Source organism: Papio anubis, chromosome 17 (assembly GCF_008728515.1).
Source record: "Papio anubis isolate 15944 chromosome 17, Panubis1.0, whole genome shotgun sequence".
Classification (NCBI taxonomy): Eukaryota; Metazoa; Chordata; class Mammalia; order Primates; family Cercopithecidae; genus Papio; species Papio anubis.
The window spans coordinates 6342580-6357170 of record NC_044992.1 but is presented as its reverse complement, the minus strand read 5'-3'; positions in this window follow the sequence as shown (position 1 = coordinate 6357170).

The window sequence follows — 14591 nt, the reverse complement described above, 5'->3', positions numbered from 1 at the left end:
CCTTATTGCAGCAAGTTTCTAACCTCGAGAGGCCACAGAACAAAGCTAGGACCCAGTACTAGCCCCCCAGAGTTAGCACATGCAGACCAGGAGTGATGAACTGAACCTTGGCTCCCTGAAATATTTTAAACAAAGACAGTTGACTGGACCCATGGTGTACCACAGTCAAACCCTCAAGGCATCAAAGAATAAAAAATCAAAAAACCCCATGCAAAGGAAAGCAACTTCAAAGATCAAAGGAACATCAGCCCACACAAATGAGAAAGAACTAGCTCAAGAACTTTGGCAACTCAAAAAGCCACAATGTCTTCTCACCTTCAAATGACCATACTAGTTCTTTGGCAGTGGTTCTTAACTCAGCTGAAATGACTGAAATCAAAGACACAGAATTCAGAATCTGGATAGGAATGAAGATCATTGAGATTCATGAGAAAGTCAAAACCCAATCAAGCCTGGCACGGTGGCTCATGCCTGTAATCCCAGCACTTTGGGAGGCCGAGGTGGGTGGATCACAAGGTCACAGGACCAGCCTGGCCAAGATGATGAAACCCTGTCTCTACTAAAACACACACACACACACACACGCGCGCGCGCGCGCGCCAGGCATGGTGGCAGGTGCCTGTAATCCTAGCTACTTGGGAGGCTGAGGCAGAGAATTACCTGAACTTGGGAGGCGGAGTTTGCAGTGAGCCGAGATTGTACCACTGCACTCCAGCCTGGGTGACACAGCAAGACTCTATCTCCAAAAACAACCACCACTACCACTACTACCACCACCAAACAAAAAACCCAATCAATTGAATTTAAGGAATCCAGTAAAATGATACAAGAGATGAAAGATGAAATAACCATTTAAAAAAAGAATCAAAATGAGCTGAGAAAGCTGAAAACTCTGTATAAGAATTGCATGATTCAATTTCAAGTATTTACGGCAGAATAAACCAAGTGGAGAAAAGAATCTCAGAGCTTGAAGACAAGTTGTCTGAATCAACTCAGTCAGACAAAAATAAAAATAAAAATAAAAAAGATAAACACAATCTCCAAGAAGGCTGGGCATGGTGGTGCATGCCTGTAATCCCAGCACATTGGGAGTCCAAGGCAGGAGGATCACCTGAGCCCAGGAGTTCAAGGCCAGCCTAGGCAACATAGCGAGAACCCCCCCCATCTCTATTTTATTAAATAAAAAAAATTTTAAAACCTCTGAGCAATATAGGGTTATGTAAAGAGACAAAATATATGACTTATTGGTGTCCCTGAAAGAGAGAGACTTGGTAAACCTATTTGAGGGTATTGTCCATGAAAGTTTCCCCAACCATGGTAGAGAGACTGACATTCAAATTCAGGAAATACAGAGAACCCCTGTGAGAAACTGTATAGGACAACCATCCCCAAGACACATAGTCATCAAATTTTTCAAGGTCGACATGAAATAAAAAATATTAAAGGCAGCTAGAGAGAAGGAGCAAGTCACCTACAAAGGGAACCACATCAGCTTAACAGCAGTCCTTCCAGCAGAAACCCTACAAGCCAGAAGGCACTGGGGGCCTATATTCACAGCATGCTTAAGGAAAAGACCTTCCAACCAATAAATTTCATATCCAGCCAAACTAAGCTTTGTAAGCAAAGGAGAAATAAGATCCTTTTCAGACAAGCAAATGCCAAGGGAATTCATTACCGCCAGACCTGCCTTACAAGAGGTCCTTAAGGGAGTGCTAACTATGGAAGCAAAAACTGTTGCCAGCCACCATAAAAAAACACATTAAGTACATAGACCACTGACACCATAAAACAACTACACAATCAAGTCTGCATGATAACCGGCTAATATCACAATAACAGTATCAAACCTGCACATATCAATATTAACCTTGAATATAAAAGTGCAAAATGCCCCACTTAAAAGACACAGAGTAGCGAGTTAAAAAACCAAACCCAACTATATGCTGTCTTCAAGAGACCCATCTCACATGCAATGACACCCATAGGTTCAAAGTCAAGGGATGGAGAAAAATCTACCAAGCAAATGTAAAACAAAAAAGGCAGAGGTTGCTATTCTAATTTCAGACAAAATAGACTTTAAACCAACAACAGTCAAAAATGACAAAGAAGATAAAAGATTTAATTTAATGAGAAGAATTAACTATCCTAAATATGTATGCACCCAACATAGGAATACCTAGATTCATAAAACAAGTCTTAGAGAGCTACAAAGAGACTTATAAAACCATACAATAATAGGGGAAGACTTTGATCCCTCTGCTGATAGTGTTAGACAGATTATTGAGGCGGAAAACTAAGAATGATATTCGGGACCTGAACTCAACACTTAACCAAATGGACCTAACAACATCTCCAGAACTCTCCACCCCGAAACAACAGAATATTCATGCTTCTTATCTGTACATGGCACACACTCTAAAATTGGCTACATAATCGGCCATAAAAATGATTTTCAGCAAATTCAGAAAAACTGAATAGACCAATCACACTCCCAGACCACAGGGCAATAAAAATAGAATCAATACTAGAAGATTGCACAAAAATCATACAATTATATGGAAATTAAACAACCTGCTCCTGAATGACTTCTGGGTAAACAAGGAAATTAAGGCAGGTATCAAGAAATTCTTTGAAACTAATAAAAACAAAGAACATATCAGAATCTCTGAAACATACCCAAAGCAGTATTAAGCAGAAAGTTGAATCCTCACATCAGAAAGTTAGAAAGATCTCAAATTGACAACCTAATATCACACCTAGAGGAATTAGAAAAGCAAGAGGAAACCAACCCCAAAGCTAGCAGAAGATAAGAAATAACCAAAATCAGAGATGGACTGAATTGAGACTTGGGAAACCATACAAAAGATCAAAAAAATCGTAAATTGTTTCCTTGAAAAAATAAATAAGATTGGTAGACCACTAGCTAGAGTAATAAAGAAGAGAGATCTAAGTACACACAATCAGAAATGTCAGAAATCACTTTACCACTGACTCCAAATAAATAAAAAGGGGGAAAAAAACCCCTCAGAAACTATTATGAGCACCAGTGCATACAAACTAAGAAACCTACAAGAAATGGATAAAGTTCCTAGAAACATACAACCTCCCAATATTGAACCAGTAAGAAATTGAAATCCTGGTCCCAAAATTGAATCAGTAAAAAAAAAAAAAAAAAAAAAATTCCCTACCTACCAGTAAAAGCCCAGGACCAGATGGATTCACAACTAAATTCTACCAGATGTCTAAAGTAAAGATCTAGTACCTACTGAAACAATTCCAAAAAGCTGAGAGGGAGGGACTCCTCCCTCACTTATTGTTTGAAGGCAGACTAATTCTGATACCAAAACCTGGCAGAGACAGCAGGGCGTGGTGGCTCATGCCTGTAATCCCAGCACTTTGGGAGGCCAAGGCAGGTGGATCATGAGGTCAGGAGATCAAGAACATGGTGAAACCCTGTCTGTACTAAAAAAAAAAAAATACAAAAAATTAGTCGGGCATGGTGGCAGGTGCCTGTAGTCCCAGCTACTCGGGAGGCTGAGGCAGGAGAATGGTGTGAACCTGGGAGGCGGAGTTTGCAGAGAGCTGAGATTGCGCCACTGTAGTCCAGCCTGAGTGACAGAGCGAGATTCTGTTTTGAAAAACAAAAACAAAAACAAACAAAAACCTGGCAGAGACACACAAAGAAAGAAAACTTCAGACCAACATCCTTGATGAACATAGATCCAAAAATTTTCAACAGATTACTGGCAATCCGAATTCATCACCACATCAAAAAGCTAACCCATCACAATCAAGTAGGCTTTATTCATGAGATGCAAGGTTGATTCACAACATATGCAAATCAATAAATGTGATTCATCACATAAACAGAACTAAAGACAAAAACCACATGATTATCTAAGGCTTTCAATAAAATTCAACATCACTTCATGTTAAAAACCTCAACCAGGCCGGGCGCGGTGGCTCAAGCCTGTAATCCCAGCACTTTGGGAGGCCGAGACGGGCGGATCACAAGGTCAGGAGATCGAGACCATCCTGGCTAACCCGGTGAAACCCCGTCTCTACTAAAAAATACAAAAAACTAGCCGGGCGAGGTGGAGGGCGCCTGTAGTCCCAGCTACTCGGGAGGCTGAGGCAGGAGAATGGCGTGAACCTGGGAGGTGGAGCTTGCAGTGAGCTGAGATCCGGCCACTGCACTCCAGCCTGGGTGACAGAGCGAGACTCCGTCTCAAAAAAAAAAAAAAAAAACCTCAACCAACTAGGCACTGAAGGAACATAACACAAAATAATAAGAGCCACCTATGCAAACCTACAGCCAACATCATACTGAATGGGCAAAAGTTGGAAGCATGCCTTTTGAGAACCAGAAAAAGACAAGGATGCCCTCTGTCATCACTCCTATTCAACATGCTTCCGGAAGTCCTAGTCAGGGCAATCAGGCCATAGAAAAAAATAAAACACATTCAAATAAGAAGGCAGGAAATCAAACTATCCCTGTTTGCAGATAATATGATTTTATACTTAGAAAACCCCATAGTCTCTGCCCAGGGCTCCTAGATCGGATAAACAACTTTAGCAAAGTTTCAGAATACAAAAATCAATGTATGAAAATCAGAAGCATTTTTATACATCAACAACATCCAAGCTGAGAGTCAAATCAAGAATGCAATCCCATTCACAATAGCCTCACACAAAAATAAATTCATAGGAATATACTTAACCAGGGCAGTGAAAGATCTCTACAATGAGAATTACAAACACTACTGAAAGAAATCCAAGATGACACAAACAAATGGAAAAACATTCCATGCTCATGGATAGGAAAAATCAATATTGCTAAAATGACCATATTCCCCAAAGCAATTTACAGGTTTAATGCTATTCCTATCAAACAACCAATGACATTTTTCATAGAATTACAAAAAACTATTCTAAAATTCATAGGAAACAAAAAAATAGCCTGAATAGCCAGAGTAATCCTAATCAAAAAGTACAAAGTGGAGGAGGCTCCAAGATGGCCAAATAGGAACAGCTCCAGTCTGCAGCTCCCAGCATGAGCAACATAGAAGATGGGTGATTTCTGCATTTCCAACTGAGGTACTGGGTTCATCTCACTGGGGCTTGTAAGACAGTGGGAGCAGCCCATGGAGCAGGGTGGGGCATCGCCTCACCTGGAAAGCGCAAGGGGTCAGAGAATTCCCTTTCCTAGCAAAGGGAAGCTGTGACAGATGGTACCTGGAAAATTGGGACACTCCCACCCTAATACTACGTTTTTCCAATGGCCTTAGCAAATGGCACACCAGGAGATTATATCCTGCGCCTGGCTCGGAGGGTCCCACGCCCACGAAGTCTCGCTCACTGCTAGCACAGCAGTCTGAGATCGAACTGCAAGGTGGCAGTGAGGCTAGGGGAGGGGCGTCTGCCATTGCTGACGCTTGAGTAGGTAAAGCGGCTGGGAAGCTCAAACTGGGTGGAGCCCACCACAGCTCAAGGAGGCCTGCCTGCCTCTGTAGACTCCACCTCTGGGGGCAGGGCATAGCTGAACAAAAGGCAGCAGAAACTTCTGCAGACTTATAACATCCCTGTCTGACAGCTTTGAAGAGAGTAGTGGTTCTCCCAGCATGGAGTTTGAGATCTGAGAACGGACAGACTGCCTCCTCAAGTGGGTGCCTGATCCCTGAGTAGCCTAACTGGGAGACACCTCCCAGTAGGGGCTGACTGACACCTGATACAGCTGGGTGCCCCTCTGAGATGAAGCTTCCAGAGGAAGGATCAGTCAGCAGCATCTGCCATTCTGCAATATTTGCTGTTCTGCAGCCTCCACTGGTGATACCCAGGCAATCAGGGTTTGGAGTGGACCTCCAGCAAATGCCAGCAGACCAGCAGCTGAGGGTCCTGACTGTTAGAAGGAAAACTAACAAACAGAAAGGACATCCACACCAAAACCCCATCTGTATGTCACTATCATCAAAGACCAAAGGTAGATAAAGTCAAAAAGATGGGGAGAAACCAGAGCAGAAAAGCTGAAAATTCTAAAAATCAGAGTGCCTCTTTTCCTGCAAAGGAACGCAGCTTCTCACCAGCAATGGAACAAAGCTGGATGGAGAATGACTTTGACGAGTTGAGAGAAGAAGGTTTCAGACGATCGGTAATAACAAACTTCTCTGAGCTAAAGGAGGATGTTCAAACCCATTCCAAAGAAGCTAAAAACCTTGAGAAAAGATTAGACGAATGGCTAACGAGAATAAACAGCGTAGAGAAGTCCTTAAATGACCTGATGGAGCTGAAAACCATGGTACAAGAACTACGTGATGCATGCACAAGCTTTAGTAGCCGATTTGATCAAGTGGAAGAAAGGGTATCAGTGATTGAAGATCAAATGAATGAAATGAAGCAAGAAGTTTAGAGAAAAAAGAGTAAAAAGAAATGAACAAAGCCTCCAAGAAATATGGGACTATGTGAAAAGACCAAATCTACATCTGATTGGTATACCTGAAAGTGATGGGGAGAATGGAACCAAGTTGGAAAACACTCTTCAGGATATTATCCAGGAGAACTTCCCCAACCTAGCAAGGCAGGCCAACATTCAAATTCAGGAAATACAGAGAACACCACAAAGATACTCTTCAAGAAGAGCAACTCCAAGGCATATAATTGTCAGATTCACCAAAGGTGAAATGAAGGAAAAAGTGTTAAGGGCAGCCAGAGAGAAAGGTCGGGTTACCCAAAAAGGGAAGCCCATCAGACTAACAGCGGATCTCTCAGCAGAAACTCTACAAGCCAGAAGAGAGTGGAGGCCAATATTCAACATTCTTAAAGAAAAGAATTTTCAACCCAGAATTTCATGTCCAGCCAAACTAAGCTTCCTAAGTGAAGGAGAAATAAAATCCTTTACAGACAAACAAATGCTGAGGAATTTTGTCACCACCAGGCCTGCCTTACAAGAGCTCCTGAAGGAAGTACTAAACATACTAAACATGGAAAGGAACAACTAATACCAGCCACTGCAAAAACATGCCAAATTGTAAAGATCATCAATGCTAGGAAGAAACTGCATCAACTAACGAGCAAAATAACCAGCTAACATCATAATGACAGGATCAAAGTCACATATAACAATATTAACCTTAAATGTAAATGGGCTAAATGCTCCAATTAACAGACACAGACTGGGATAAAAAGTCAAGACCCAACAGTGTGCTGTATTCAGGAGACCCATTTCACGAGCAGAGATACACATAGACTCAAAATAAAGGGATGGAGGAAGATCTACCAAGCTAATGGAAAACAAAAAAAAAAGCAGGAGTTGCAATCCTAGTCTCTTATAAAACAGACTTTAAACCAACTAGGATCCAAAGAGACAAAGAAGGCCATTACATAATGGTAAAGGGATCAATTCAACAAGAAGAGCTAACTATCCTAAATATATATGCACCCAATACAGGAGCACCTAGATTCATAAAGCAAGTCCTTAGAGACCTACAAAGAGACTTAGACTCCCACACAAGAATACTGGGAGACTTTAACAACATCCCACTGTCAACATTAGACAGATCAATGAGACAGAAGTTAACAAGGATATCCAGGAATTGAACTCAGCTCTGCACTAAGCAGACCTAATAGACATCTACAGAACTCTCCACCCCAAATCAACAGAATATACATTCTTCTCAAGACCACATCGCCCTTATTCCAAAACTGACCACATAGTTGGAAGTAAAGCACTCCTCAGCAAATGTAAAAGAACAGATATTATAACAAACTGTCTCTCAGACCACAGTGCAATCAAACTAGAACTCAGGATTAAGACACTCACTCAAAACCACTCAACTACATGGAAACTGAACAACTTGCTCCTGAATGATTGCTGGGTACATAACAAAATGAAGGCAGAAATAAAGATGTTCTTTGAAACCAATGAGAACAAAGACACAACATACCAGAATCTCTGGGACACATTTAAAGCAGTGTGTAGAGGGAAATTTATAGCACTAAATGGCCACAGGAGAAAGCAGGAAATATCTAAAATTGACACCCTAACATCACAAGTAAAAGAACTAGAGAAGCAAGAGCAAACACATTCAAAAGCTAGCAGAAGGAAAGAAATAACTAAGATCAGAGCAGAACTGAAGGAGATAGAGACACAAAAAGCCCTTCAAAAAAATCAGTGAATCCAGGAGCTGGTTTTTTGAAAACATCAACAAAATTGATAGACCGCTAGCCATAGTAATAAAGAATAAAAGAGAGAAGAATCAAATAGATGCAATAAAAAATAATAAAGGGGATATCACTGCCGATCCCACAGAAATACAAACTACCATCAGCGAATACTTTAAACACCTCTATGCAAATAAACTAGAAAATCTAGAAGAAATGGATAAATTCCTGGACACATATACCCTCCCAAGACTAAACCAGGAAGAAGTTGAATCCCTGAATAGACCAATAACACGTTCTGAAATTGAGGCAATAATTAATAGCCTACCAACCAAAAAAAGTCCAGGACCAGACAGATTCACAGCCAAATTCTACCAGAGGTGCAAAGAGGAGCTGGTACCATTCCTTCTGAAACTATTCCAATCAATAGAAAAAGAGGGAACCCTCCCTAATTCATTTTATGAGGCCAACATCATCCTGATACCAAAGCCTGGCAGAGACACAACAAAAAAAGAGAATTTTAGACCAACATCCCTGATGAACATTGATGCAAAAAATCCTCAGTAAAATACTGGCAAACCAAATTCAGCAGCACATCAAAAAGCTTATCCACCACAATCAAGTTGACTTCGTCCCTGGGATGCAAGGCTGGTTCAACATATGCAAATCAATAAATGTAATCCATCATATAAACAGAACCAAAGACAAAAACCACCTGATTATCTCAATAGATGCAGAAAAGGCCTTCAACAAAATTCAACAGCCTTTCATGCTAAAAAAAAAACTCCCAATAAACTAGGTATTGATGGGATGCATCTCAATAAGAACTATTTATGACAAACCCACAGCCAATATCATACTGAATGGGCAAAAACTGGAAGCACACCCTTTGAAAACTGGCACAAGACAGGGATGCTCTCTCTCACCACTCCTATTTAACATAGTGTTGGAAGTTCTGGCCAGGGTAATCAGGCAAGAGAAAGAAATAAAGGGTATTCAATTAGGAAAAGAGGAAGTCAAATTGTCCCTGTTTGCAGATGACATGATTGTGTCTTTAGAAAACCCCATCGTCTCAGTCCAAAATCTGCTTAAGCTGATAAGCAACTTCAGCAAAATCTCAGGATACAAAATCAATGTGCAAAAATCACAAGCATTCCTATACACCAATAACAGACAGAGAGCCAAATCATAAGTGAATTCCCATTCACAATTGCTTCAAAGAGAATAAAATACCTAGGAATCCAACTTACAAGGGATGTAAAGGACCTCTTCAAGGAGAACTACAAATCATGCTCAACGAAATAAAAGAGGACACAAACAAATGGAAGAACGTTCTATGCTCATGGATAAGAAGAATAAATATTGTGAAAATGGCCATACTGCCCAAGGTAATTTATAGATTCAATGCCATCCCCATCAAGCCACCAATGACTTTTTTCACATAATTGGAAAAAACTACTTTAAGGTTCATATGGAACCAAAAAGAGCCTGCATTGCCAAGACAATCCTAAGTCAAAAGAACAAAGCTGGAGGCATCATGCTACCTGACTTCAAACTATACTACAAGGCTACAGTAACCAAAACAGCATAGTACTGGTACCAAAACAGATATAGACCAATGGAACAGAATAGAGCTCTCGGAAATAATAGCATGCATTTACAACCATCTGATCTTTGACAAATCTGACAGAAACAAGAAATGGGGAAAGGATTCCCTGTTTAATAAATGGTGCTAGGAAAACTGGCTAGTCGTATGTAGAAAGCTGAAACTGGATCCCTTCCTTACACCTTATACAAAAATTAATTCAAGATGGATTAAAGACTTAACCATTAGACCTAAAACCATTAAAACCCTAGAAGAAAACCTAGGCAATACCATTCAGGCCATAGGCATGGGCAAGGACTTCATGACTAAAATACCAAAAGCAATGGCAACAAAAGCCAACATTGACAAATGGGATCTAATTAAACTAAAGAGCTTCCGCCCAGCAAAAGAAACTACCATCAGAGTGAAGAGGCAACCTACAGAATGGGAGAAAATTTTTACAATCTACCCATCTGCCAAAGGGCTAATATCCAGAATCTACAAAGAACTTAAAGAAATTTACAAGAAAAAATCAAACAACCCCATCAAAAAGTGGGCAAAGGATATGAACAGACACTTCTCAAAAGAAGACATTTATGCAGACACATGAAAAAATGCTCATCATCACTGGTCATCAGAGAAATGTAAATCAAAACCACAATGAAATACCATCTCACATCAGTTAGAATGGCGATCATTAAAAAGCCGGGAAACAACAGGTGATGGAGAGGATGTGGAGAAATAGGAATGTTTTTACACTGTTGGTGGGACTGTAAACTAGTTCAACCATTGTGGAAGACAGTGTGGCAATTCCTCAAGGATCTAGAACTAGAAATACCATCTGACCCAGCCATCCCATTACTGGGCATATACCCAAAGGATTATAAATCATACTGCCATAAAGACACACGCGCACGTATGTTTACTGTGGCACTATTCACAATAGCAAAGACTTGGAACCAACCCAAATGTCCATCAATGATATACTGGATTAAGAAAATGTGGCACATATACACTATGGAATACTATGCAGCCATAAAAAAGTTCATGTCCTTTGTAGGGACATGGATGAAGCTGGAAACCATCATTCTGAGGAAACTATCGCAAGGACAGAAAACCAAACACCACATGTTCTCACTCATAGGTGGGAACTGAACAATGAGAACACCTGGACACAGGGTGGGAACATCGCACACTGGGGCCTGTTATGGGGTAGGGGGAGGGGGGAGGGATAGCATTAGGAGATATACCTAATGTAAATGATGAGTTAACGGGTGCAGCACACCAACATGGAACATGTATACATATGTAACAAACCTGCATGTTGTGCACATGTACCCTAGAACTTAAAGTATAATTTAAAAAATAAAGTACAAAGCTGAAGACATCATACTACTTAATTTCAAACTATACAATGGGTCTACAATAATCAACACAACATGATACTGGCAAAAAAACAGATACACAGACCAATGGAACAGAATAGAGAGCCCAGAAATAAAGTCACACACTGGCACCATCTGATCTTTCAGAAAGTCAACAAAAACAAGCAATAAGGAAAGGAGCCCGTATTCAATAAATGATGTTGATATAACTGGCTAGCCATATGCCAAAGATTGAAACTGGGCTCCTTCATTTCATCATATACAAAAATCAACTCAAGATAGATTAAAGACTTAATGTAAAACCTAAAACCATAAAAATCCTGGAAAATAACCTAAAAAATACCATTCTGGGCATACGACCTGGGAGAGATTCCATGATGAAGAAAACAAAAGCAGCTGCAACAAAAACAAAAATTGAGAAAGTGACCTAATTAAAACAAAGAGCTTCTATAAGGCAAAAAACAAAACAAAACAAAACAAAAAAACCAAAACAAAAAAACCTATTAACAGAGTAAACATACAGCCGACACAATGTGAGAAAATATTTGCAAACTATGCATCTGGCAAAAGTCTAATATCCAGAATCTATAAGGAACTTAAACAAATTAACAAGCAAAAAACAAACAACCCCATTAAAAACTGGACAAAGGACATGAGCAGACACTTTTCAAAAGAAGACATACATAGGGCCAAAAAGCATATGAAAAAAATGTGCAACATCACTAATCATCAGACAAATGCAAATCAAAACCACACTGAGATACCATCTCATACCAGTTAGAATGGCTATTAATAAAACGTCAAAAATAATAGACACTGGAGAAGTCGTACAGAAAAGGAAATGCTTATATACTGCTGGTGCAAGTGTAAATTAGTTCAGCCACTATGGAAAACAGTTTGGCATTTTCTCAAAGTACTTAAAACAGAACTACCATTTGGTCCAGCAATCCCATTATTGGGTATATACCCAAAGGAACATAAATTGTTCTGCCCTAAAGACACGTGGACACTTAAGTTCATCATAGAACTATTCGCAATAGCAAAGACATGGAATCAACCTAAATGCCCATCCATGGTAGACTGGATAAAGAAAATGTGGTCCATATACATCATGGAATACTACATAGCCATTAAAAAAAGATGATGTCCTTTGCAGCAACACGGATGGGACTGGAGGCCATTATCTTAAGCGAATTAATGCAGGAACAGAAAACTAAAGACATGTTCTCACTTATAACTGGACACAAAGAAGGGAATGATAGACACTGGGGCCTACTTGAGGGTGGAGGGTGGGGGGAGAGTGGGGATCAAAACAAACCACCTATGAAGAAACATGCTTATCACCTGAGTGACAAAATAATCCGTACACCGAACCTCTATGACACAAAATTTACCTATGTAACAAACCTGCATATGTACCCCGAACCTAAAATAAATGTTTAAGGTTTTTAAAAATGCAAATTTAAAGGATTTGGTTTTCCCTTGTAATTGCATCATCATGCAATATGTAGATGTCCTCCTTCTTTGCTCCAGGACATTTGATAATTTATTGGCAGATACTCAGTACCTTTTGGAAGATCTGACTTAAAAGGGACATCATTTTCAAAAGACAAAATATAATTTCACTATCCTTAGTTTTGCTATTTTTAGTTTCACTTCCTAAAACATGACATCGCCTGTAAGGGAAAATCTTTGTCTCCAGATGTATCAAGAGCATCCCTAATTATACTTTATCTAAAACAATGAGACAACTCCTGGACTTTCTGAGACTGGTTGGCTGTTGTAGAATGTGGATTCCTTGTCTGAACCCCTACAAGGAGAATTAGCCACTATCACAGTATTGGATCCTTTTAAAAACCCCCCTTTCCTCTTCCACCAGCTTGGGACTTCCAAACTACTCCTTGCCCTTCTCCCTATTCATTCATGAGAGAGAAGAACATACTTTGGATGTCCTGTCTCAGAAATGCAAAAGGAGCCTGAGGCCCACTGGATATCCTACCTTCATGCTAGGCCCTATGGCTCAAGCCTTCCTTCCTTGCTTCTGAGTTGTCATGGCAACAGCAAATTTGATTCAAGCCACAGTTGATTTTGTGCTAGGTCATACTTCGCACACTTCTGTGCCCAAGTGGTTCACATCTTTGTCCTGACTGCAAATCCCCAACATTTTTCAACCTCTAACCTTACCTCTTACGAGATCCTTTTGTTTGTTCCTTCTCACATTACTATTCACCATTACCAAAATCTTAACCTTGTTACCATTTCTCTCCCAACTGAAGTACAACCACCATGACTGTATTTTAGCCACCTAAGCTCTAACCTTTCCCTGTCCTGATCTTGCTGAAGTACCTCTTATAGATCCAGATCTCATTTTCTTTGTTGATAGTTCATGCCTCCGACCTCAGAAAGAGGTTTCCAGGCTGGATATGCCATTGCATATATCCACAGTCCCATAACATATGAGGCTTTACCCAGTGCGAATTAGATCAGAATAATTTGTGGCGCTCACAAGAACCTACACTCTAGCTGAGAATCAAAGAGTTAACATCAACACAGATAATAGATATGTTTTTAGGGTATCACATGACTTTGACATGTTGTGGAAAGTCAGGGAATTTGTGACTACAGCTGGAACACTAGTTAAAAATGGGAAATGTGGATAACCTTCTAGAGACCTTATTATTACAAGAGCTGGCCATACTCAAGATAGAAGCTTATGGTCGGGTGCGGTGGCTCAAGCCTGTAATCCCAGCACTTTGGGAGGCAGAGACGGGCGGATCACGAGGTCAGGAGATCGAGACCATCCTGGCTAACATGATGAAACTCCGTCTCTACTAAAAAAATACAAAAAACTAGCCGGGCGAGGTGGCGGGCGCCTGGCTGAGGCAGGAGAATGGCGTGAACCTGGGAGGCGGAGCTTGCAGTGAGCGAGATCACGCCACTGCACTCCAGCCTGGGTGACAGAGCGAGACTCCGTCTCAAACAAAAAAAAAACAAAAAAAACCCAGAAGCTTATATGGGCAATAAGACCCCTAAGACAAGCGGAAGCTCAGCTGATAAATATGCTAAGTAGCAGTTTATAAACCTTTCCAGTCCCACTGTAATCAGACCAGATATTAAACTTACTCAGTTTGCCAATTTATCCTCTATTTGAGGACATTAAAATATATCAGTTAAAGGCCCCTGAAGATGAAAAGGCTAATTGAAAACAAGGTGGATGTTTTACCCACCAAAAAGTCCAAAGATAGGCTTTGAAGACACTAAGAAGGCTACTTGGTCTCTCCTTGGTCCCTGACCTGACGTTCAGTCTTCACAAAATTTTTCATCATGAGAAAAATATTGACTCAACTCCTTCATCATCATTTGTGGGGGAAACTTCACTCTTTACTTGGGATATCTGCCAAAAATAGAATCCTGGACAAGTTATAAAGGTAGAGCAAGGAGAAGAGCCACCTCCAGCAGGACTC